The sequence below is a fragment of the Grus americana genome, chromosome 1 (genome assembly GCF_028858705.1).
Source record: "Grus americana isolate bGruAme1 chromosome 1, bGruAme1.mat, whole genome shotgun sequence".
In the NCBI taxonomy this organism is placed as follows: Eukaryota; Metazoa; Chordata; class Aves; order Gruiformes; family Gruidae; genus Grus; species Grus americana.
The window spans coordinates 53,379,377-53,401,891 of record NC_072852.1 but is presented as its reverse complement, the minus strand read 5'-3'; the positions used below and the strand labels follow the sequence as shown (position 1 = coordinate 53,401,891).

Sequence of the window (22,515 nt, the reverse complement as noted above, 5' to 3'; positions counted from 1 at the left end):
CTACAGGAACAAAAAAAAAAAAAAAATATTTGAATATATATACAGCAGCTTAGCAAATCCATATCTCTGACCTCTTTCTCCTGGGTGCAATGGGTGAATTAGATTTGCAGCAGTCTGTATTTGTTTTTATGAGAACTATAATTCTTTCTTTCCCTGCTGCACAGAAAGGACTATTTTCCCATAAGAGCTTAGAGAAAAACACCAGGACTATAGGAAGCTATAGTCCTAGACTTTAGCTTTTGTTCAAACTCTGCCCCAGTTCACTCTCCTGTGCCATAGTAGTTCCAGGACGATAAGACTCTTCTTGCGTCTGGATGGTTTACAGCAAGAAGTCCTTCCTGAGCCAGGAGGAGGCAAATGCTTACCTGAGGCTTAATGAATTCATTCTAATTACTTAGCTGGGTTCTGCAACCTGTATTATCAGTATTTGTAGGTGAGATAGGTCTTTTGGTCAAAAGGAAACAATTTAAATGTCAGTAATGACCATATAAGCTGGTTTTACTAAAATCCTCAACCAACCAGAAGATGCACTGGCTCTCACATCTTGGAGGAACATTAAGAAACAGTTGCAACTTCTCATTTTGAGTATTCCAAGCATTCATCAGGTATCATTCAGAAGTCGGTCACAGCAACAAGGAGTGATGGGACCGAATACTAAGCCCTGTCTTTCTAAGTTTGGAAAACAGATGAATCTCTGTGGTAGGGTGATACATCTGCTTCTTCCTAAATGATTTGGAATAGATTGTGAAGTTTTTTGCATTTGCAGAGCCTACCATGTTATTGAACAGCACCAAAGAACAATCCTTTGTGTAATGAGGGGAGGGCAGGTATTACAGAAAGCATTCAAAAAGGTGATCAAGAAAAAGAGCACACCTGTTCTGGAAGGGAAAGCACCTCTCTGGACCTGCAGGAGAACTTACTATAAGAAGTGAAAGAGAGAGCTATCGAAAAAAATGAAGCCACCAGACAAGGTATTTTGCTTTTTAATGTCACAGCTCTTACGGGGATATGGGTTTTTTTGTGGGAATAGATGCCATATTTTATAACTTTGGCAGACAGCACCCAGGATATGATATATTTTTTCATTAATGTCTCTACCAACCACCTGCATAAGTCAATCATATCTTTTATAGACCATTTCTTAGTTTTACATTTCACTTTAAGAAGCTGATGGGTTTTTAATATCCTTTTCTGATGTAAGAAGTACGCTGACCCCCAAAGTGAAAATCGAATCTCATTGTTACTGTAAAAGATACATGCCTTCCAGAATGTGAGTATTCCAGAGAGGAAATAGACAACATTAAATCCATTTATTAGAAAGTAACTAGCCTACTTAGTTATTTGTCGCCTATCTACTATATACTATTAATGAATTGAGCAACATGTTTAGATGATGGCACTGGAATAGCTGACTATCCAGTTTTCAATATGTAATTGCTTAGCTGGCTGCTTCACATTATCAAGATTTTTTCACTGTGCTGGTTTAGTAAGTTTGACTTTTGTTTACCAAATTTACTAATACTGAAAGCTAAAGCTTACAAGGCCAAGAGGTCTTTCCCATTTTCTGTAACTGATGCTAACCAGTACAAACAGGACCTTCTGGATTAGGACTGAGTGTATGGGTTTGCAATATCTACTGCTGTACTCTGTTTTATAGCATTTGGTCTTCTAAAAAGGAGCATCTCCATAGAGGTGATTTATCAACATTAAGGTTGAGGTCGTCAGAGCATCTGAATTAGCGTTGCGTCACTGCCAACTTATCTTTCACGTATCACATATCTAAAACTTGATGAGAAATGCAGTACACAATGTCACTGCTAACCCCCTCATACCTTTCATTTTTTTTCAAGATGTTGCAGTTGAGAGTGAGAAGACATTACATATGGTCATACAACAACAGAAAGAGGCCAGAGGAGAGGTCAGCTGCATAGCAACTGAACTTTTGGAAGAACAGAAGACTGAGGGACCATGTCTTCCTCCTTTTATGCAAGGAATCACGACGATAGCCTGAATTGCGAAAGCCCAGGAGAATAAAGAAGGGGAAGAGAGTAAGCAAGAATAGGATGTGAACCCCTTTGACTTTCCATAGAGATTGCATGCACAGCATATCACAACAGTACTGACAAAACCAGGGATCAATAACAATAAAAAGAAATACTGCAGAAGAAAGTAAGAAAGAGAAAATAATCTCCTAGGATTGGTTGTCTGAAGAATGAAGACACTTAGCAAAATACTTAGCCAAGCAGTCAATTTTCCTGTATTGTCAATATCCCTGGTCAAGTGTGTTGTATATCAGAGCTGAATTAGCAGAGAAGCAGAACACTTCTGTCCCCTGTAAAAGTGGTGGTGGGGGCGGGGGGGGGGAAGCTAAGGTGGAAAAGGATTTTTTTTGAAACCAAAGTGCAAAAATAACATGTTTAACAGTCTTTTCTTCTGCAATGTGTGACGTTCCATGAGTATCCTGGTTCTGCTCTTTGAGATTAAAAAGCTCTGATAACCTGGAGGAATCTGTACCCTCCAGAAGGCAAAGTCCTCCAAGCTCCTCTAACGCTTCCTTATTGGCTTCTCTCATTAGAAACAAAAATACAAGCAACAAACAACTTCTTTCTTTCCTGCTGTCATACAAACATAGGTGCTGTATTGTAAGACATTCAAGCTGCTGTAATACATCTAGCTTTTTGCTAGATGAATGTTTGTCTCCGCGCTGTGCTTTTCTGCCAGCGTGCCAGTCTGAAGGGGCATATGCCTGCCTGTTTACCGTGTATCCAGCATAGTGTGGCTGGCCTTTCTTCCGGGAATAAAAGTAAGACTTTCAAGATATCCTGAACTTTCCATTCTTGGTATTCACCTACGACTATAGGAAAGGTAAGCACAGACTCACTCTTTTTGTCTGAATTGTCAGGACTGTAACAAAACATGAAGAAGGAATCACAGTTTTGCTGTTAGCTAAGACTAGGTTGTCTCTGAAAGCATTTCTTTAGTTCCATAGACTGCTTGCCCTTCATATTATCCTTCGGTCTTCTCTTAGAGAACTAAGGGTGAATGAGAAGTAACCTGGTGGCAAATTTTCATGTTATTATTTATGTCTATTGGTGAATCATGGGACTGAATTACAGGACAGCCCTGAACTCTAGAAATAATCAGTTTTCACATTTCACAACAATTAACATCCTTTTTAATAATTTAGTCCGTTAGTAAGTGCCATCTTTGCAGTGCATTGCAGTGCCCTCTCTCTCTCTCTCTTCACCTTTTACTCCAAAAATGTTCTGCCTGCATGAGATACCTGTCTCCTCTTCTTCCTGCATTACCGTGTCTCTCAGGCCATCCTCAGTCATCTACTTGAGTTATGAATGTAAATTTAAAAATTTCAAGCACTGAACTAAAGATTACTCAAACTGTTTGTAATGCCTACTAATCCAGCTGTTCCATCTTGCAACTATGCGTAACTGTGCTCTGTAAACTTGAGGGAGAGCAGTCTCCTCACAGTTTCTTGGGTAGAGAGAAAACATTCAAAAGCCCTACTGTAGGCCATCATCCCCAAAGTTCAAACCGAGGTCCTGGCTCTCAGAACAACTTTCCCCCTTCCTCTGGAGCACATTTTAAATAGATTTCTTCTGAGGGAATTCACAGCTCCTTCTCAAGGCACTATCACGTTAGCCATTTGTTACTGGTTAGGTGCAGAAATATTAGCACGTCTCCAATTTAAAGGTAGCTTTTCTCACTCAGGTTTCTTTCTGTCTCTAGTGACTACCCGGCAATAGGAAACAGTTTTAGTGGAGGTTAAGTGATCCATGCCCAGAGCACTTCGCTGATTGTATGTCTAAAGCCATATGCTTGGGTTGATGGAGCATATCTGCTTGGACTTATGTTATGATTTAAGGCTTCATGCTAAATCAACAGTTTTAAAGGTTACAAGTAATTTTTCTGCACACTATCAAATTTGGCAAATTAAGTTTTTCTTTTGCTGCTTCATGATCTGTTGGCATAGAAGTCTGTGACTCTATTGTTTATCCAAATATATAGTGCATATTGGTTATATGCAAATAATCAATCACTTTGTCTTTTCTTTTTTTTTTTTAACAAGAAATTGCCAGAAAGCTAAAGCAAAAACATTCTTACAATAAACTCATTGGCACAAAGTTAATTTTCTTTGGTTTGTACTGTAAGTTATGCAGCATGCTTCTAGCAGTTGTAACAATGCTGAGCCCTTTCAAAAAAAAAAAATAAAAATGGAAGACTATGTAAAAATGACTGATTGTATTCTATCATACCTAAAATATATGTAAATAATGTAATCGTGAGGAAGGGTGTGAACGTTGTCGACTATGAATGCTACTATTCTTGCTTTAAAGTATTTTTACTCTTCATTCCCAGGCTTGGTATCTGATACTGGTGATGACTAGCAGTTTCAAATAATTCATAGTGAATAATGGATTTAATTAGTTTTAGCTCTGTTTCTGCATGTGATTTTGTCATGAACATCTTATAATTTTCTCAAATGTATTCATGAGATAATTTCTCTGAGTAAGTTTTAGTGTATATATTGTTCACAACTGCAAATATTTGAAATTCAACATCTAAGCTGTTTTAAAGAGCTTTGATTGGGTGTATGAGTCATATAGTATTTTTCTGTTCCAGGACTGGTTAAAAGAAACTTATAAATTTTTAAGACCAGTCACATTTACAAGTTCAAAATTTGCTGTGTTCTTATTCTCTAATATTAATTTTAAAACATCCTTTTCTGTGAACTGTTCTGCTGTTTTACTCCTTTCTCTGAATAAACATACAAAATTATACTCAAAATGAGTCCAAACACAGCCACAATAGAGTCAGCATTTTTCCAGGTAAATATTTCTGGAAATTCTACTCAGGTAGCTATATCTCTCATCAACTGGCCATTTCAAATGTGCTTTGACGTACTTTATTGGAAGTGACTTTAGGAGTGGAGTATTTAGATCTTGAAAACTAGGGGAGGAGGGAGGGGAGAAAAGGTAATTTGTAATTCTTAGGTATTTTGTGCTGTGGTTAAGGAAAGGCAGTTAGTGTTCCGTAGTGTCTGAGTTCATATAATTGAATATCACTGAATACTAGCCCAAAATGTCTGGATGCAACTATATACTCACTTTTGCATTCACAGTTTGCCTACTCTGATACCATTAAAGTAACTAGCCCTTGAACTAATAATACTTGATTCTAGAATATGGTTAAGAAGTATATATGTTTTTCTTTCTCTAAGTTCTATAACTAAATCAAAAGTGTATTTCTGACATATGAGTAATTATATGTAGTGATTAAAAATTAAAGCTCTGAGCCACTAATACCCCAAGGCAGCTGTTCTGTTTTGCTGACACGTCATGCTGAATTAAGCTGGTCACTTTTGGCCTGCTCACCTAACTCACATACTCCCTAATGGAATGAAATACTTTATTACATTTTGGTTGACCTGCCCTTTACCTCTAATAATTTGTGGAAGAGATAGAAACAAACAAAATCTATTGATTACATACTCCACAGTTGTGTAGTGGTTAGCATAATTTAAAAATAAAGTTATGCATCAGAATATGTTCATTAGTGTAGACTCTTACCCCTGATGTCATTAGGGTCGCATTCAGAATGGCATTGAATATCATGTACTGTAACCATAAGTAATTACATTTATAAAAAAGACTTTAGTGGAACTAATTCAAAATTCAGAATATGCTTAAATTCTTTGTAGACTTGAAACATGTAAGAATTGCAAATACTTTGTGATTTCTGCTATGGCTCTTCCCACTCTGTGGTAACTAAAAACAAGCATATACTAGTCTAACCAAAGGAAATTACATATATTTTACAGCAAGCTTTAAGTGTTCCGTGGGGTTCATTCAACCCAATCCAATATTCTGTAAGTTTGCTACATCAGAAACATTTATTCATACATCTTAATTGCCAGTGATCTTAAAGACTCTTTTCAAGTAGCATTTCTAGGGCTTCTTGTTATCAGCAAGAAAATTAGTAAAGTGGTATCTTAAATAGTATCAGTCAGGCTTACTGAAGGTGACATATTTTAACCTCTGTTTTCATTCACTTCCATAGTCTCAGGTAGAAATTAACAGTTTCCAAACCATACAGAAAATACTGCTCTCAGTTATATATTCTCATTTCAAAGTAACTGTTAGCTTTCTGAAGAGTTATTCTGGAACTACAGGAAGATAACTGAGGGCAGAGTACGGCCAGAGTTTCCATAAACTACTATTCCTCTCCTATTTGTATACCTTAATTGCCTATTTTTCATTTTGAGTAGTTAGCAGATGCTCCTTCTGGCAACCTTACACAAAACTATGAAGCTATTCCCAGTAAATAAATTATTGTCTTGAATATCTAGTAGACACAGTTAAATACATCTTATTTTTCCAGAGCTGTTCCACCACTTAGAACAGGTAATGCTCCGACAACAAACACTATCTTTAGAACAAGATGCCCTTTCTAGAGATGTGCTTAAAAAAAATCAGCAGCACTATCTAGCAACCAAAAAGAGCGTTTATAGCTTTCTCCTTCTCTAACCATGTAAATTCATTTAACAAAATAAACCCAAGGATATCCCTTATGTTTTATGATGGCTTGTTCTTCTGCCTTTTTTTCACGCAGAGGGACAACCATACCTTACATAGGATCCCAGCAGGAAAAACCCTAGAAATTCCTGGAAGCCCTGCCATCTGTTGGAGCATAGCAGAATGGGAGCTCTCAGATATATAGGAGGTTTTGGTCCATCACCTCTTCTACACTTTCTGTAAAGAACAGAAGATAACACACAGCCCTCCATTTGAATTTTGGGTAAGCCCCTTTAACATAATTCTTATATGAAGATGTTGCTGGCTTACCTGAGGCCCTCTGAGATCACCAGTTTGTGATCATCATTATTTTATTATACTAAGTAAAAATGAAGTAGTGAAGGTGTAGCAAACTAACTGGCACCAAACAAATGCAGGTTTTGACAATTTTTTTCATGTATGAGCTTCATATCCTCAGACAATACCTAAAGATCATTGTTATTTATCAGTATACAAATTTGGTAGCATAAAAGGAATATAAAGGTTATTTTCTCAGCGAATGGCTTTGCAGAGATAGTATCCCACTGACAATCCTTTAATGAATAGAGCAGCTTTATCCAATATTCCTGGCCTTCCATACAAATACCCTGTGTCTGCTGCTTTTCCCCCTTTTAAAAAAACAAAGCTGGAGCAGATAGAAGAAGCAGAATTAACGACATAAAAGTATTTCCTGTGCAGTTCCTTTCACCGTACTACTTTAAAGAGATTATCATCGACATCAAGATAACCACTCTCTTTTTCAGTCTGTATAAAGAGAGAGATAAGGCATATTTGTTATGAAGGAACATACAGATTAGAAATAATCTTCCAGCAAACAGCATAGTGAAATAAGAGCAGAAAGGTCACATTAGACAGCATCTGGGTGGATTGTGACAAGGAAGAAATGGAGATGAATGACTAGTCTTAGATTAAAGATTCTCAGAAGTGTCTTACAGTAGAGTAATCATCATTGCAAAGGTGATTAAAATAGCACACTTAGTCATGTTGTATCCACTAATCTGGAGACAGAACATTATTATACAGCACTTATTCACGTATGTAGTGCACGAAGGCTGAATTTTAAAATGGTACGTCCCATTCGGCTTGTGAGTCAAGCGAAGATTATGGAACACCCATTTAATTGCCTCTGTAATGCCACAGCTGCAGTATGTGTATTTCTGCATTCAAATACTAGAAGCTACTTTCCTAGCTATTTTAGCTCATTTTACCTTCATTCTCTTCACTTCCCTGCTAAATCAGCTGCCCAAGGCCTACAGTGAAAAATGGCTTTCTGCAGTCTTCCAGAGGAAGGTGCCTCCTGCACCCAGCTGGTCTGCAGTAAATCAGAAACCTCCAACATTTCTTCGCGAGAGGGAAAAAGCTTCCATACTCTGGCTGAAGAAAACATCGCTGACATTCTTAATGGACCAACAGAGACCAATCTGCTTATGAAATCTTCCTAACTGATTTTCATCAAATTTTACTTAATAGTTATGCTGTCTAATCTGTCCAACCATCTCTTTATAATTCATTGAACTAATTCCTCTGAGTCTTAATCAGATGCATGATCTGAAAATTCCTGCATGCAGCCTGCATGCTGGAAACTTTAGACTACCGTACTGTTGCATTAGTTGTGGTTTATCGTTGTTTCACGTCAGTTTTAGAAAGAGATTCTTCATTCGTGATAGTTCCTGACCTGAGGGGATTCTAGCCTGCGCTTGTTCTCCTCGTAAAGGCAAGGTGACCCTGAATATCCTGCCGCCTCTGAGAAACCTAAGAAAATAGTTAAGTATTAAAAGAGATTGTGTCCAAATGTCTCCAAGGTGAATATCCCACATGCACCTTTTTTATCCACTTTATGCTCATATTCTATTGTGCATGTGGAGACTGATTAAGGAAGACAAGATACTCATTTAACTGAAAGTATTACCACCTTAAGTAACTTATTTAGAATCTGAGGATGAGAATGTGAAACATAGCAAGACTATCTTATCTTTGATACTGTAAATTTGTGGTTTGAGAATGATCTCAAAATAGAAGAAAATAATTTACATTATTATTGCAAAAATATCTATAAAAATAAAAGAATTAGATAGGAAAATATGTGCATTTTCCTAAATTCAATACTTCTGTTTCTTGACTAATCAAGGTAATAGTTAAATACGGAACATAATCTTAGAGGGAGCTGCAGTCCCTTATGTGGATAGCTTTGTGAAGCCCTAACCTCTAGGGTATTTACAAGAGTCAGTGGCAGCTTACCTAGCAAGAAGCAATATAGCAGCATTATTGCACTCTGCTTGCTTTAATTTGTTCTGCCAAGAAGTTGTGTATGATGGACAGGGCACATCCCCACTCTGGTGCGAGTGTGATGCTGCTAGTCACCGATCTACTGTGTGCTGAATTGTGCTGCGTAGCCATAACTGAAAAAGTTTCTTCTTGGATAAAAATGTAAAGATTTCATTCTTTCATACATTATTCTGAGTTGTATTACCTGTTCCTCTTCAGTCTCACATAGAGGAAATTCTGGTGTAGCGTCTGGGAAAATGCTTTGTCAGGTGTCATCGCTGTCAAATCCCCTGTGATACCTAGAAGATTTTTCAAGATTATCTTGTATAATTTCACTAATAAAGGACAGCCTCCTAGAGAACACAAGTGTAAAATTAGTCCTAAGTTTATATTTTTTGTAATAAGTTTTGAGCAGTCTTTTCACTACTCCAGTTTGGACAATAGATATTGATTAATTTCAAATTCAAATAATTTATGGGTCAGACTCAGTCATATCCTTTTAACCAAAGAAATAAAACTGTTACTGACATTTGCTAGCCCAGCGATTTCAGCCCACTGTAGGGAGCTATGCCAGACTGCTTTCCTCCACTGAGAGCATCCAGAGTAAATAGGCAAGATCTTTTTCTCTCTTCTTCCTCCTCTTCATCTGTGAAATGTATTCAACTGAAACAGGAGACTGGCCTCTTCCCAGGGGATCCAGAACTTCATATCCCTAGAAGCTAATATTCTTCTCTGTTCTGCAGCAGTATCATGAATATTATTCAAGAGTCAAGATACTGTCTGTTCTGCCAGAGAAAAGAAGGCTTTTGCCAGATCTTAATCATGAACCATATAACCTAATATTCTATGTTTAGAAACTTCTCTTCCAGATGGAGCGCATTTCCTTTTCTCATCTTAGGATTTCTTCCACTCAGTTGGACTGTTCATGTTATTCCTTCCTGTTTTTCCATCCGTTTCTCTTCAAATAAGACTCAGAATTAGTCAATACAGTTACTGTAAAAATTCAAAATCATTCTCAAAGTCTGTCATTTGCAATAGGTAGTCTGCCTCAGGGTAAAAATTGGTATTTTTAGATACCGTATTGCCATTTTTCCCAGATGACTCCAAAAATATATCTGAAATTATTTTATAGGTACTCTGAATGTTCTGTCATTTCCTTTCATTTGAGGTGGCAGTAATTTTGATGGATTCACATTGCAAGGTTACATTTTAGACTTCCTTGCACTGATCGAAAACAGTGAAGTTTTGAAAATGAGAAGTTTGAAAGGCATTGTTCCTTAGAGACTGGACTGGCAAGCAAAGAAATCATAAATCACTATTTCATAATTGTAGGGTCATACAAGAAAAGAAAAAAAGTTCAATAAAACTCCAAGCTTACTAAAAAAATGTTCATTAGAAAGGAAGGATAGAGCATTTTTTTGTTTGTTTGTTTTCATGGGACAAATCATACCATTCTCTTTCTTTCAGGGGTGTAGGAATTTACTGGGGAAAAAATAACCAAGAAGCAGTGAAATGAGCCTAAATACTGTCTGGTCTACAGGTGGGCACATGTTTTTTTCTCTTGGGTGAGATAACCCACCTGAGACTTCTAAAGGTGCACTTAATCATATGGTAGCAATGCTGTGACGCTGATGAGAGCATTTATTGCTGTCTCTTTGCCCAAGGGAAAGTGCTGTTGTACAGGAGCACAGCCCAAATAGCTTCACTTTTGCTGTCACTCTAGAAGCTGTAGGAAATGCAGTCGTGCACTGAACATCTGAGAAATAAGAGTGAAAAGTAAAAATAGACGTAAAGATAAGCAAAGAAAGATTTCGAGAGAGAGAAGTGGCACGACATGAAGTCCAACAAAATGTCCTTGGTAAAACCATCATCTATTCCATTGCTTAAGCATTGACATTGCATATACTTGTAAAAGAGTGTTGCTTAATGTTAGAGTGTTAATTCCTGCTTCCATTCTCTTTTTAATGCATAGGAACTTTTAGCAAGATATTCTGATATGATATATAACTGTGGAAAATGGCTCATGGAGCACAGCCCAACAGATAAGCATTAGTATCTTAGAAGAGCATCATCGGATTAGTAATTGTCCTGGTTTTGGCTAGATGATAGAGTTATTTTTTCTTTCTAGTAGCCACTAGAGTGCTGTGTTTTGGATTTCGTATGAGAATCATGTTGATACCACACTGATGGTTTTAGTTGTTGCTAAGTAGTTGTAGTGTCTACACTAAGTCAAGGAGTTTTCAGCTTCTCATACCCTGCCAAGTGCACGAGAAGCTGTGAGAGCACAGCCAGGACAGCTGGCCCAAACTGGCCAAAGGAATATTCCATACTGTATAATGTCATGCTCCGTATATAACTGCGGAAGTGAGCCAGGAGGTGGGATCACTGCTCGGAAACAGACTGGGCATAATTTTTTTTTATTTCCTTTGCCTGTGGTGAGCAATTGCATTTATGCATCACTTTTAGTTTTTTGGTTATTATTATTAATAATAATGTTATTAATGTATTATTATTGTTGTTGTTGTTGTTATTACTATCTTCCTTTGTTGTCCTATTAAACTATCATTATCTCAACCCATGAGGTTTTTTCCGTTCTCCTCCCCATCCCCTTGCGGGGGGAGGGGCGAGCGAGTGGCTGCATGGTGCTTAGTTACCGGCTGGGGTTAAACCACGACAGCAATGAACTATATAACTTGATGTTGTCTTGATAAAGATGGTAACAAAAATGAATCGTGGTAGTCTTAAGTTACCACAGTTCTATTAAATCTTTGGACAGAGAGCTACCAAGGCCTCAGGGGCTGTAGGTGGGATTTTTCTCTCTCTCCCTCTCATACTGTCCAGCCAGTCTGATCTCAGTGGACTAGGATCATGGGGGAACTTTACCACATGGTGAAGGCTGAAGTTAGTGATGTTTGTATGCTGTGATATTACTCTCCTCCTAGACTCCCTTGCTGGGATGTGGGCCCCTAACTGTCTTTCACTCACTCTCTTCTGGGACTTTATGACACCAGCTCACAGCTATTATCTACTTCAGCATTGGTGAGGGAAAGGGAGGAACGCTGCAGGCTGTGGAGAACGATATGTTTCAGGCATTTTACATCCCTTCTGTACAGTAACTATGGAGGTAGCATCTCCCCAGCTTTCAGGAAGAATTGTTTTAAGAGGTCAAGGAAGCAGAAGCAGATGAACAATATTGGACCATGGAGTACTGTACAGAACCAAGAACAAGATTCATGTTGTGGTGACCATGATGCTACAGTAATATCAGTGCCTAATAATTCTGGTACAGTTTAGTATTGCATTCTTTTAAAATCTCAGTGTTGTTAGTTGTGTAGTATGGTAATATATGGTGATATTATGTCTACACCAATGAGGATACTGGGGTTTTGAATAACAAGGAAGAGTGAACTCCTTTCAGGTCATACATACACATTCACATTTTCTTGCAGCTAGATAAGCTGAGGAATTAGGCGCATCATACAGAGCCTATTCTTTCTTTTTGGATCTGAAATCCTTCAAAGCTGACACAATCTGTTAATACCGAGTTGTTAATACTGCCATTTGATGACTCTGGAGTGGACTATGTGAAATGTATTTCATGGCTGTCATTCTAGCTTCTATAATTGTCACAAATTGTCAGTGTTGTTGGTTAAAGACTATGTGTACTCAAAGGGAAAATTATTTGCGTGTCTGTGGAGCTGATGCTTCCAAAAATGTTTTGAAGAGTGCTGGCAGGGCTGTGGGGAAGTTTGCAATGGGAACTGATATACTTATCCGGTGGGGGAATGTGAGCGTGAAAGAATGAGCAAAATGACCAAAAAAGGTTTGAAGAAATACATAGACAGTTGGAAGCGGTTAAAAGAGAAAAGCTGAGTTAAGTGTGAACACGAACAAAAAAAGAAAATATAATAATAAACTGAATAATAATTACTATAGGGAAAATTAGAAGGAACAATTCACAGGACAATGAATAATGAAGAGGATCAAAAGGCGGAAAATCTCAAAATTACTTTATAATTAATTGCTATTTACACCCCTGAGAGAAGATTCTTTTTAACTCTATTTTTTTCTCTAAGCTACTTACTGAACAGATACTGTATACCTAGATAGCTGGATCATCTTTTTTGCCTTTTTATGGTACCTGGCAAAATACATTTCAAGTATATTTTAACTATTAAAGATAGTTTTTTTCACTTTCCACTTATTATTTGACAACCAAAAATTATTTAAAAATATATATATTTTCTGACCACCAAAGCCTGTTTACATACTTCTGGAGCTATTGATAAGGTGATAGTGATAAAGTGATACCTGGTGATAAGATCCTAATATGGGACATTACTTTTTCCATTACTAAAGACAGATCAAGTTCCATATTATAAAAAATATTTTCACATGTACATAAACTCACACTTAAAATCAGCAATAGTTTATTTAGAGGATATCTAGCAAAAATACTTTTTTTTTAATTAACTAATTTTACCAAGTTTCAAGGGGTTTTTTTACCAAATTTTCCCCTCCTCTCATTAGAAATTGTGATGTTAGGAAGCTGGCACCTCTTGAAGAGTGCCTTTAAGAACAGTTACATAATATTCTGGACAGATATTGACAGATTAAGGGATTTTTCCATATTGAATATTGAGATATCTACTGAATGAAATTCCTGAAATTACAATCAAACTCCACTGATTCCTTCATTCTTTCCCCCCTAGTTAGCAATATTTTCAAATTATTTCAAAACTGATTTCAAAACATTATTTCAAAATGATGTTAAACAGCAGGTGGGAACATTGGTGATTAACAGTGCAATTCATATGAATAGGTTTCTCTGAATAGATTAGCAATCGTGATGACTTTGGAAAGCATGGAAGATCACTAGAACCTTCATGCATCAAGAAGAGAATGGAGGTGAGACCAGGCATTACTTCTACAGGATATTTTTCTGAAGTGGCTTCAGCTGGTGGGACAAGACTATGTTTTTGACGCTTCGGAAGAGAGAAGGCTGAACACAGAACATAGGTAGGCCTGGCAACCTAGATGAAGCTGTAGCTTGAGCTGTAATAGGAGTGTATTGTGTATCTTCTTAAGTGTAAAAGTGTTTAGCCACTGTCATCTGGAAACCTGCTTCTTTTCCAGTTGCATCAGCCTATAGTCAGCCATTTTAGTGTTGGTAAATCAACCACTGAAGGGTTTTTAATAAGGGCAGCTACTCTGATAAGTCAAAATAGGTCTGCACTGGCCGTAAAACTTGGAGTAAAAAAGATGAATTACAGGTTTTAGTCCCTAAATTATATAGTCATACATAGCTAATATTTGCCCTCTCCCCACTGGGCAAAAGACACTGCAAGTTCCAGCTGATTAGGTATGATTGCTCCATTAACATTAATAAATATCTGAAAAGGTCCATTGTACCGTGACATTTTGAAATTTCACCCTGCTCCACACCATGAAAAATAAAACTCCTGCCTGACGTAGATGTTAATGGTGCTATAATTCCAGACCTTATACTAAAAGATCCACCTTGTCTTATGCTTCCCTGTTTCACAAAAATTATTGCTATTTGTATGCTGAAAAATGTTACTTGAATCCAAATTACAGAGTGATATTCGTTTCATACGGTAGATGTTTGTAGTGTTTGTATATCAGAAAGATGTTTACACAGAAGTGGTGGATGGGGACCAGATATAGAGAGTCTTTCAGAATGCTCTCAGTAGGCTGCAAAGCTGTTTCTTCAGATGTCCTCTTGGACTTTGCAGTCATGACCAAGTAAACACAATGCTTTATTTGTAAAGCGGATTTTATGTTGTGAATGGTTAATGTTGTGTATGATATGGTATCTGCTTTGATTTTGTTAGTAAAATACATTATTAGGGAGATATGCAACTTAATGGCATTTTTCAGTTAAATGCAGTTCTAGAGTAATAAAACTGTGGCTTCGATGTATAACAACATAGTAGACTGGTAAACTAAAGTAACATAGAAATAGTCAATGTGCAGGATGAATGCATATTTGTACGACTGTGGACCACAACAATTTGTAGGGGGCACCATAGCTGTTCTTGTGGTGATTCTTAACATGGAGAGGGTCTGTCTGTTCCATGCAACTAGAAGAATGAAAAGGCTTTCAATGGTCTATTCTCAGTAGGTTTCAGGACAGAGTTAGATAGGCCAATACAGTTATTCATTGTCAATCACTATTCTTCAGTGAACTCACCTCTTCTGCATCATATCCAGCATCCATTCCTGAATACACCTTTTTCTGTCCAGTCTTCCTTTTCTTGACTATTTCTGGCATTTTTCTAGTTCTTCTGCCTCGTTCTTCTCTTCTAATATAAGTCGTCTTTTCCGCTATTGTTCAGCTGCTGACTTGGAGGCATAGCTGGGTTTTGTTAAAGCAACAGAATTCTCCTCCTTCCTGCCCTTTCTCACCCCTTAGAGATGTAGCAAAGTATTAACTACTGATACCAGTTTTCCCCCTCATGTTGTGCTGTGATGGGTGCTAAAAAAAGAAATGTTTTTTTATTCCCTTTCTCTAGCGTATTTTCCAGGAAGAAGAGTAAGATTTTAAAGCGGGTTTGTTGTTTTTTTTTCATTGTAGTATGTTTTCCCTGCTATAGAGTCTAACAATAGCCCTTCAATGACTACCACACATCTTCCTAAGCAGATGCAAAGGATTCAAAAGTAGTAAGACTTCATTTTAACCCATTCAAGACAGGCTGTCCTTGCGTTAAAGATTGTACCTGCCAGTGTACCTCCTGAATTAAAGTATGCTCTTAATAAAAAGAAAAGTGAAAACTGGAAAGATACACTGCATTTGTACTGTTTGAGTGTCCTCTGCACAATAATGAGCATGGGATGCACCATCAGAAAATTGCTGTATTAGATCCTGTGAATCCTTTCCAGCTCTTCCTTTAAAGTTAGTGTCCTGAGAACAAGGATTTAGCTAATGGCATAAAACTTGAGAGTGACCAATGAGTGTTAAACAAAGTTTCCTGCTTTTTGTAGGCAAGGATAATGACGTAGAAGATCAAGTCAGCAGGGAGAAACATATGTGCATGAATACGCTCAAAGAGATCTAGTTCAATGAGATATATTTAACCTTTTCTTCAGCCCAAAACTGCCAAAGATAAGCTGTCATTGTCAGATTCTTCTGAACTGGGGGGAAAATACATTACACTGGAAAAATGCTCCTTCCTTTTAAACAACACATGATTAAGATATAATTTACAGTATTACTAATCGATTCTCTGTGAACAAGATGAGAGATATGTGAAGTTTCTTCATTTCTCCAGCAGTGTTCTGCCAGTGATACCAAATGCAGTTCATAAATAGGACAAGAAAATTTATCACCCAGGCTCTCTTATTATACAGGGAATAAAGGATTTAAATGGTCCTTGAAAAACCTTTCTCTTTGAGATGTAGAATGATTAATTCCAGGAAGATATCATGGGAGCTAAATGTTTAAACTAGACCCTGACCAGCATCTTGATCCCATGTGAGTGCCAGTACAGTGCGTTTCTGCATATTTACTCTATTTAAAGGGTCTAGACAAATTTCTGTCTTCTGTCAGAATATTACTGAGCAGCTGCAGCACATTATATCCCTGCAGACAATAACTTTGCTTTTGCACATGATATAGTTTAAAAATGTATGAAAGGTCTTGTTAATTTGTCCTCACCAGTAAAAGATGAAGTTCTGTCATGGGAACTTAATTTGGCAAGGATATAGCCTGGATCCATTTGAAAACATGGTGGATTATTTTTTATTTCATTTATCTGTTTTTCAACAGCTTTTGTAAGACTCATGACATCTGCAAGATTAGAGGAATTTGCTAGCTATGGTGGCAGCTGTTCTTTTTTAAAGACTTAACCTCTCCTAGAATCCTTTTGATAAGGCAGTCTCTGACTATCATATTAGTCTTATCAATTTATTTACAATTTGTATTTCTAAGACCACCTAGTCATAAAGGAAAATATAAATACACATTTCAGGTTCATCAGCAGTTAATTTACAATATGAAAAAGAGAAGTTTCTAAAACAACTTAGATTTGTATTTCTTATGGTTATGTTTTATCTCCTATTTTCATGACAACTGTGGAAAGATATTATTTCTCAGTCATTATATAGGTGGATCAGTCAGGATATAGAAAAGGGATATAGGGCAGTATCATTTCTTTTTTCTCTGAGAATTTAGATTAAATTGATGACAGCAGCAGTGGACATATAGTTAGCATGTCTCTGACATAGTCCTGTTCTTGAAGGATCTCTATTCATACTGTACAAAACAGTATTAATTAGATCTGGCTTCTAGGTCAGCTGCTTAGTTTGGTAGAACAGTATTTCAATACCCGTTCAACAATGATTGAAATATACCGTGACTGGCAGTGTATGGAGAGGACACCTGAAGAAGGAATGGATGTGACATAGTCACGTACTTTCAGGTTCCTATTTTCCATCTATTTTTGGGTGGGAAGGAAAGGGATTCTGGCCAGACTGTTGTCCTGGGTTTGGCTGAGAGAGTTAATTTTACTTCTAGTAGCCGATATAGATTACAAAATCCTGTGGTTTGGATTTTGTATGAGAATAATGTTGATAACACACTGATGGTTTTAGTTGTTGCTAAGTAGTTATAGTGTCTACACTAAGTCAAGGACTTTTCAGCTTCGCACACACAGCCAGGTGCACAAGAGGCTGTGAGAGCACAGCCAGGACAGCTGACCCAAACTGGCCAAAGGAATATTGCATACTGTATAACGTCATGATCTGTATATATCTGGGGAAGTGAGCTGGGAGGTGGAATCGCTGCTCGGAAACAGACTGGGCATCTTTTCTTTCCTTTGGATGTGGTGAGCAATTGCATTTGTGCATTTGTTGTTGTTGTTATTATTGTCATCATCATTATTATCATGATTATCATTATTATTATTCTCTTACTTTGCTATCCTATTAAGCTGTTTTTATCTCAACCCGCAAGTTTTGGATTTTTTTTTTCATTCTCCTCCCCCTGGTGGAGAGGGGTGAGCACACAGCTGTGTGGTGCTGGGGTTAAAGCATGACAATGTTAATAAGGTCAAAAGAGGTCCACACGTTGGCAGAGAAAAAAGAGCTGAGCCATTGGAAATACCATGACCTTCCTTTAGTGGCCTGGCTTTGAAGATGATAGGCATGAATTCAGAGGGGAGGGCTAACAGGGGCACACAAGGCTGTTAAAAGGAAGTCCTGGAGTATGAAACTTTGGCCTCTCTCTTAACTCTGATTTAACACTGCAGAAGCAATCTCCATTTTCACAAGATGGTGATGAAGTAGGGAAGAGACTACCTATGTAGCATGCAGCCAAGCCTCTAGATCTCTTTGCTTGAACTTTTCTTTTATAACCCCAGCAACAACGTAAAGTGAAGTAGTAATATCTGTAGCAATTAGTTAGTTATCATGATGTATATATCCTGGCACAAATTTAAGTGTTATTTACAAGTGAATGTTTGTTGAAAAAACATTTATAGTCCTTGCTATAATAATATCTTACAGCTTTTATGTGGTTTTTAAAAGACAGCTTAAAATAATTTAACCTCAAGTGTGCGGTTTAATTTCATTTTATGTAGAAGAAAATCTTATTATCTCTAAAAGTTCAGGACAGCATCAAATTTGTGACCTTATGTTAATTTTCTACCGGTATATTTCTTGGATTTTTTTCTTTTGTTTTAATATATGGCCATGGTAAGTTCAAGGGCATTAATATTTATTTCTGAATGTGTTCCATTGCCAAGTGGAAAAATGGGATCAGAAGCAATATTAAGATAGAAAATAGTCAAGCAAATCAAAAAAGGAGGGAGTAGTAGTAAATTTTGATTTACAGATAAAGGATTAAAATATATAAGAAAAAAATGTCACCATTTTAGTGCTCTGTTTTCTTGTGTGAGTAATACGCTGAATATGCTATAGCATTAGAAAAAAAAAAAACTAAGCAGCTGGAGGACTTAAGGGCATTGGCGTCTTGGATATATCTGTCTTCTGTCCTGTCATTACTCACAAAACATGGAAGTAGCACAGAAGTTTTCAAATCCTATTCAACAAGCACTAATGGGAGACCTAATTGTTTTAAAGCACTTTGTACCTACCGGATTAGAGACTTTCTGCGGTATTGTTACTTGGCTTTCTCATAGACTATCTGATGTTGGGACTCTCACTGGATAGATAACAGGCTGAAGACAGCTGAAAGCAGATATTTGTCGACTTGACTCTCCGATGGCTTACATGGTCTCAGAGAAATGTTTGATGTATTGCAGGTCAGACCCAAAACATTCAACACACATCATGGTTCTGTGGTGACTGCCAGGGAAAAATCTGGTCCAGCTTCTCATGCAGTGCATATGGAAATATACTGGTGCACTGAAAAAGCTTATTCTGTCTTTGCTGTTTGGTAATTCGCCCTGACCACTTTGTCAAGGAACTTGCCCCTTGGAAACAGAATTTCTGTGTTTTCCCCATTAGCTGTAATGTGCTAGGTCATACGTGAAACAGAGTTTCACACGAAAAGACATGCCTGTTCTCAGAGGCATGAAACACCAGGATCTTGTGCTATGGCTGGTCGGAAGCACAGGACTTCTGCATGCAGCTGATTCACTGTTGAAGACCTTGTCATGAGCTAGAATTACCAACTGCCAAGTTTTGAATATGTCTACATTTAAATAAATGTGGCGGGACATAGGATGAGGGGGGTCATGGAATGGATGAGAACACTCAGTTCTCTAAGCAGAGCAGACCAGACGTGGAGCAATGTGGTTTGTGATAATAGCGCCGAGGACTACTTGAAGAGATAATTGAAATAGTTAGAACAACCTAACTCAGGATGAAATAGACCAGCGTAGGACGCAATTTGACATAAGGTGAAAACGATCACTTTGTCTTATGAAAATCTTCAATGTATAGAGAAGACCTGCATTTTGATAGAAAAGACTCCATTTGCCAAAAGGCTTACTTTCAACTTTTCAGAAAAAAAAACGCCACCTCTATAAGTTTCACATAACCAAATATGTACATTTAATTTTTGTGCATAACAGACTTTCAGTTTTTGTTAAAACTTCACAATTCAGTGTAATTGTTCAGGAGAAGCCAGCAAAAGCACTTCCACAACAACTTCGAAAGCCTCTCTTAAATCTGGAGGAACTGGCTATCAAAGAATGTCAGCCAAAGCACTAACATAATACTGTCAATTCAAATCATAATCTAAATAGAAAATAATGTTTCACTTTAGAGCACTTTAAAATAGTTCATCTTTCTTCACACTGGATATACTGTCAGATTAGCAGAAGACTGTTAACAGTACAGTTCTTTATTCCAGTAGTTAATCAAATAATATGAAAATTTTGAGCAATAAGTATCACTGTTGTGGTTTTTTTTATAATCCAATATGGGCATCATCCAAAGCCCATGGCAACAGGAAGGAAAAGTAATGATATCTTCCTGAAACCCATCAGCTCGTTATGGAATTAGTCTCCCTGGAGATGACATCTGAACCCCTTTCTACTGTTTTCTATTGCAAGCATGAAGTGAGGGTGATAATAAATATAGCTGTTAAAGAAATTGGTCTGCTTTATCAAATGCAAGTTTGTTTACTTTTAATTAGAAAAGCTTTTCTGAAGAAAAAAGGGCTGTTTATTCTTTGTACATCATCCATTTTCTTTTGTAAATTTGTCTCTGTCTAGCTTCATAACTACCTCTTGTCACGCTAGCAGCAGAATGTTTCTTTTCCTAGACATTCCTTATTGCTGAAATTTCTGCAAGAAGGCATGGTAGTGTAGATTTTATTATGAAAGGCTGCCATGTCTGGACCTTGAGCTAAGAACTGAAACTATTGAAGTCCTTTCCGGTGACATTCTGCCCAGTACGTGCCCTGGAACTCTTTTTGCAATTAGAAAGAGACCCATTGAAATATTACTGTTATTCTAAATCCATAAAAACCAGTTCATCTTAAAAATCAGTATTAAATAGAAAAAAAATCTGATTATGAACTGAACTAACAGTCAAATAAAGAAGAATTCTTCTGCCTGCTTTAATAACTTTTCTTCTTATTTTTTACGTTATTGTTTTCCTGCTTCAGGACAGTCCTCCCCTCCCCTTAATGTGCCAGAACTGCAGGGCTTAGTCATCCCTTCCCCTTCTTCTCCTCCCCCAGTGACAGAACTTTTCATTTATGCTTTCATTCTTTGAAAAAGCTAAAGCAACGTTTGTGTTCTCCTCATGATTTATCCGTAATCACCTGAAGTTCAAGGAAAACTTGAGCAGAGTATTTTTCAGAATATATGGGTAATAAAATGTGCCTCAGAAGAGCTTCTCAGGTTCCCAATTTAAAATTCTTGCATCGCTCTTTCTGCTGTTGTGGACAAGACCCTAAATAACATTTTAATGTTGATCACTGACTCGTGATCTAGGAAAACAGGATTCTCTTGAGAACCCATTAACACCATGTAGTTACCAGGAAGAATTACTGCTGGGCAATACGGACACCTCCTCACCTGTGGGGATTAAACATTTGGCATCTGCAGGCCTATTCATTTTTAAATTGAGAAGCCTGGGCATGAGGTTGATGCTAAATCTTCTTCATGATAAGGCAAGGCAAGTAATTATCAGTGGGCCATGGGAGCAACTGTCAACTTTTCTTTTTTTTAATGGTATAGGCATGGTTTCAGGTAAAAGGAAGTAGTAGCTTGGAGATTTTCATTTGTTAAAAAATGTTACCAAACTAAAGCCATTGATCTTATATTTTAGAATGCTGCTGCTCAATTTAAGCTATTTTAGAGGAGCTCTTGGGATGTCCACTCCAGGTATGAACAAGTGTCATTAAAACATAATGAATTAGAACTCACTGACCATCCTTTTAAAAGCAGTACATCCATTAAACTAAGCTGATTAGAATTTGATCCAAAAGGGAGGATCCGCAGACGCCAATGGAGGGAGACTGGACCTTGTGCTGTAGTCTGATGGGAGATGGATCCCTTTGGCATTGAAATCAGTGTTTTCCCACAAAATATTGCTGTTTTCCTTTGACAGTTATGTAAGAATAAACATTTCCCATAGTAAAGAGAGAGAATGTGGCAGAAATTCGAAACCCAACTACAACAAAAAAACAAACGATCAAAACCAGATTGATTTCAACTAAGTATGCCACGTACCACTGTTGGCAGCGCAGATGTACTCTGTAGGGATGATCACCTGTACTTCACACTGTCAGAGTGCTTGCCTGGAAACTCTTTAATGATTTCAGTTCTGCAGAGTGCTGAGCAATTTCCCAAGTACCTGTGGCTCCCCCTGGCTTGCTTTGGGTCACCACACTCAGAGGCATAAACCCAGAGCGAGATATTGCGCCCCTGCTGAAACTGGGACTGTAAAGAACAGAAAATAAGAAAAAGTGATTGCTAAATAGAGTGTGGAGAGGAACTGATAATCCTTTCTACTGTAGGAAATTATCTGGTTTACTTGGTATGTTTTATATTTAGTATGCATCCCGGTGTTTTGACTGCTTCCCTTCTATGGGATGTGTTTGGCCTGTAAAAGGGCACTGGTTACTCCCTATGCATTTGGAAGCATAAATGACAGATGTTTCTGATTATATGTAGGTTATCATTGATTACTCTATTCACTGAAGGATCAAATAGTAATACTT

General features: G+C 37.4%; 1 protein-coding gene across 12 annotated transcripts in view; it reads left to right on the top strand.

The window, feature by feature from the left end:
- Positions 1 to 22,515, top strand: part of ANKS1B (ankyrin repeat and sterile alpha motif domain containing 1B) — a 447,444-nt gene that overhangs the window by 312,056 nt on the left and 112,873 nt on the right. Inside the window, exon 1 of one of the 12 annotated variants that reach the window (XM_054812816.1) lies at positions 6,716 to 6,813. The exons of the other annotated variants lie outside the window; for them this stretch is intronic. The gene's annotated coding sequence lies outside the window, so the exon portion shown is untranslated. Of the gene's footprint in view, positions 1 to 6,715; positions 6,814 to 22,515 lie in introns of those variants that run through there. 12 annotated transcript variants of the gene reach the window in all.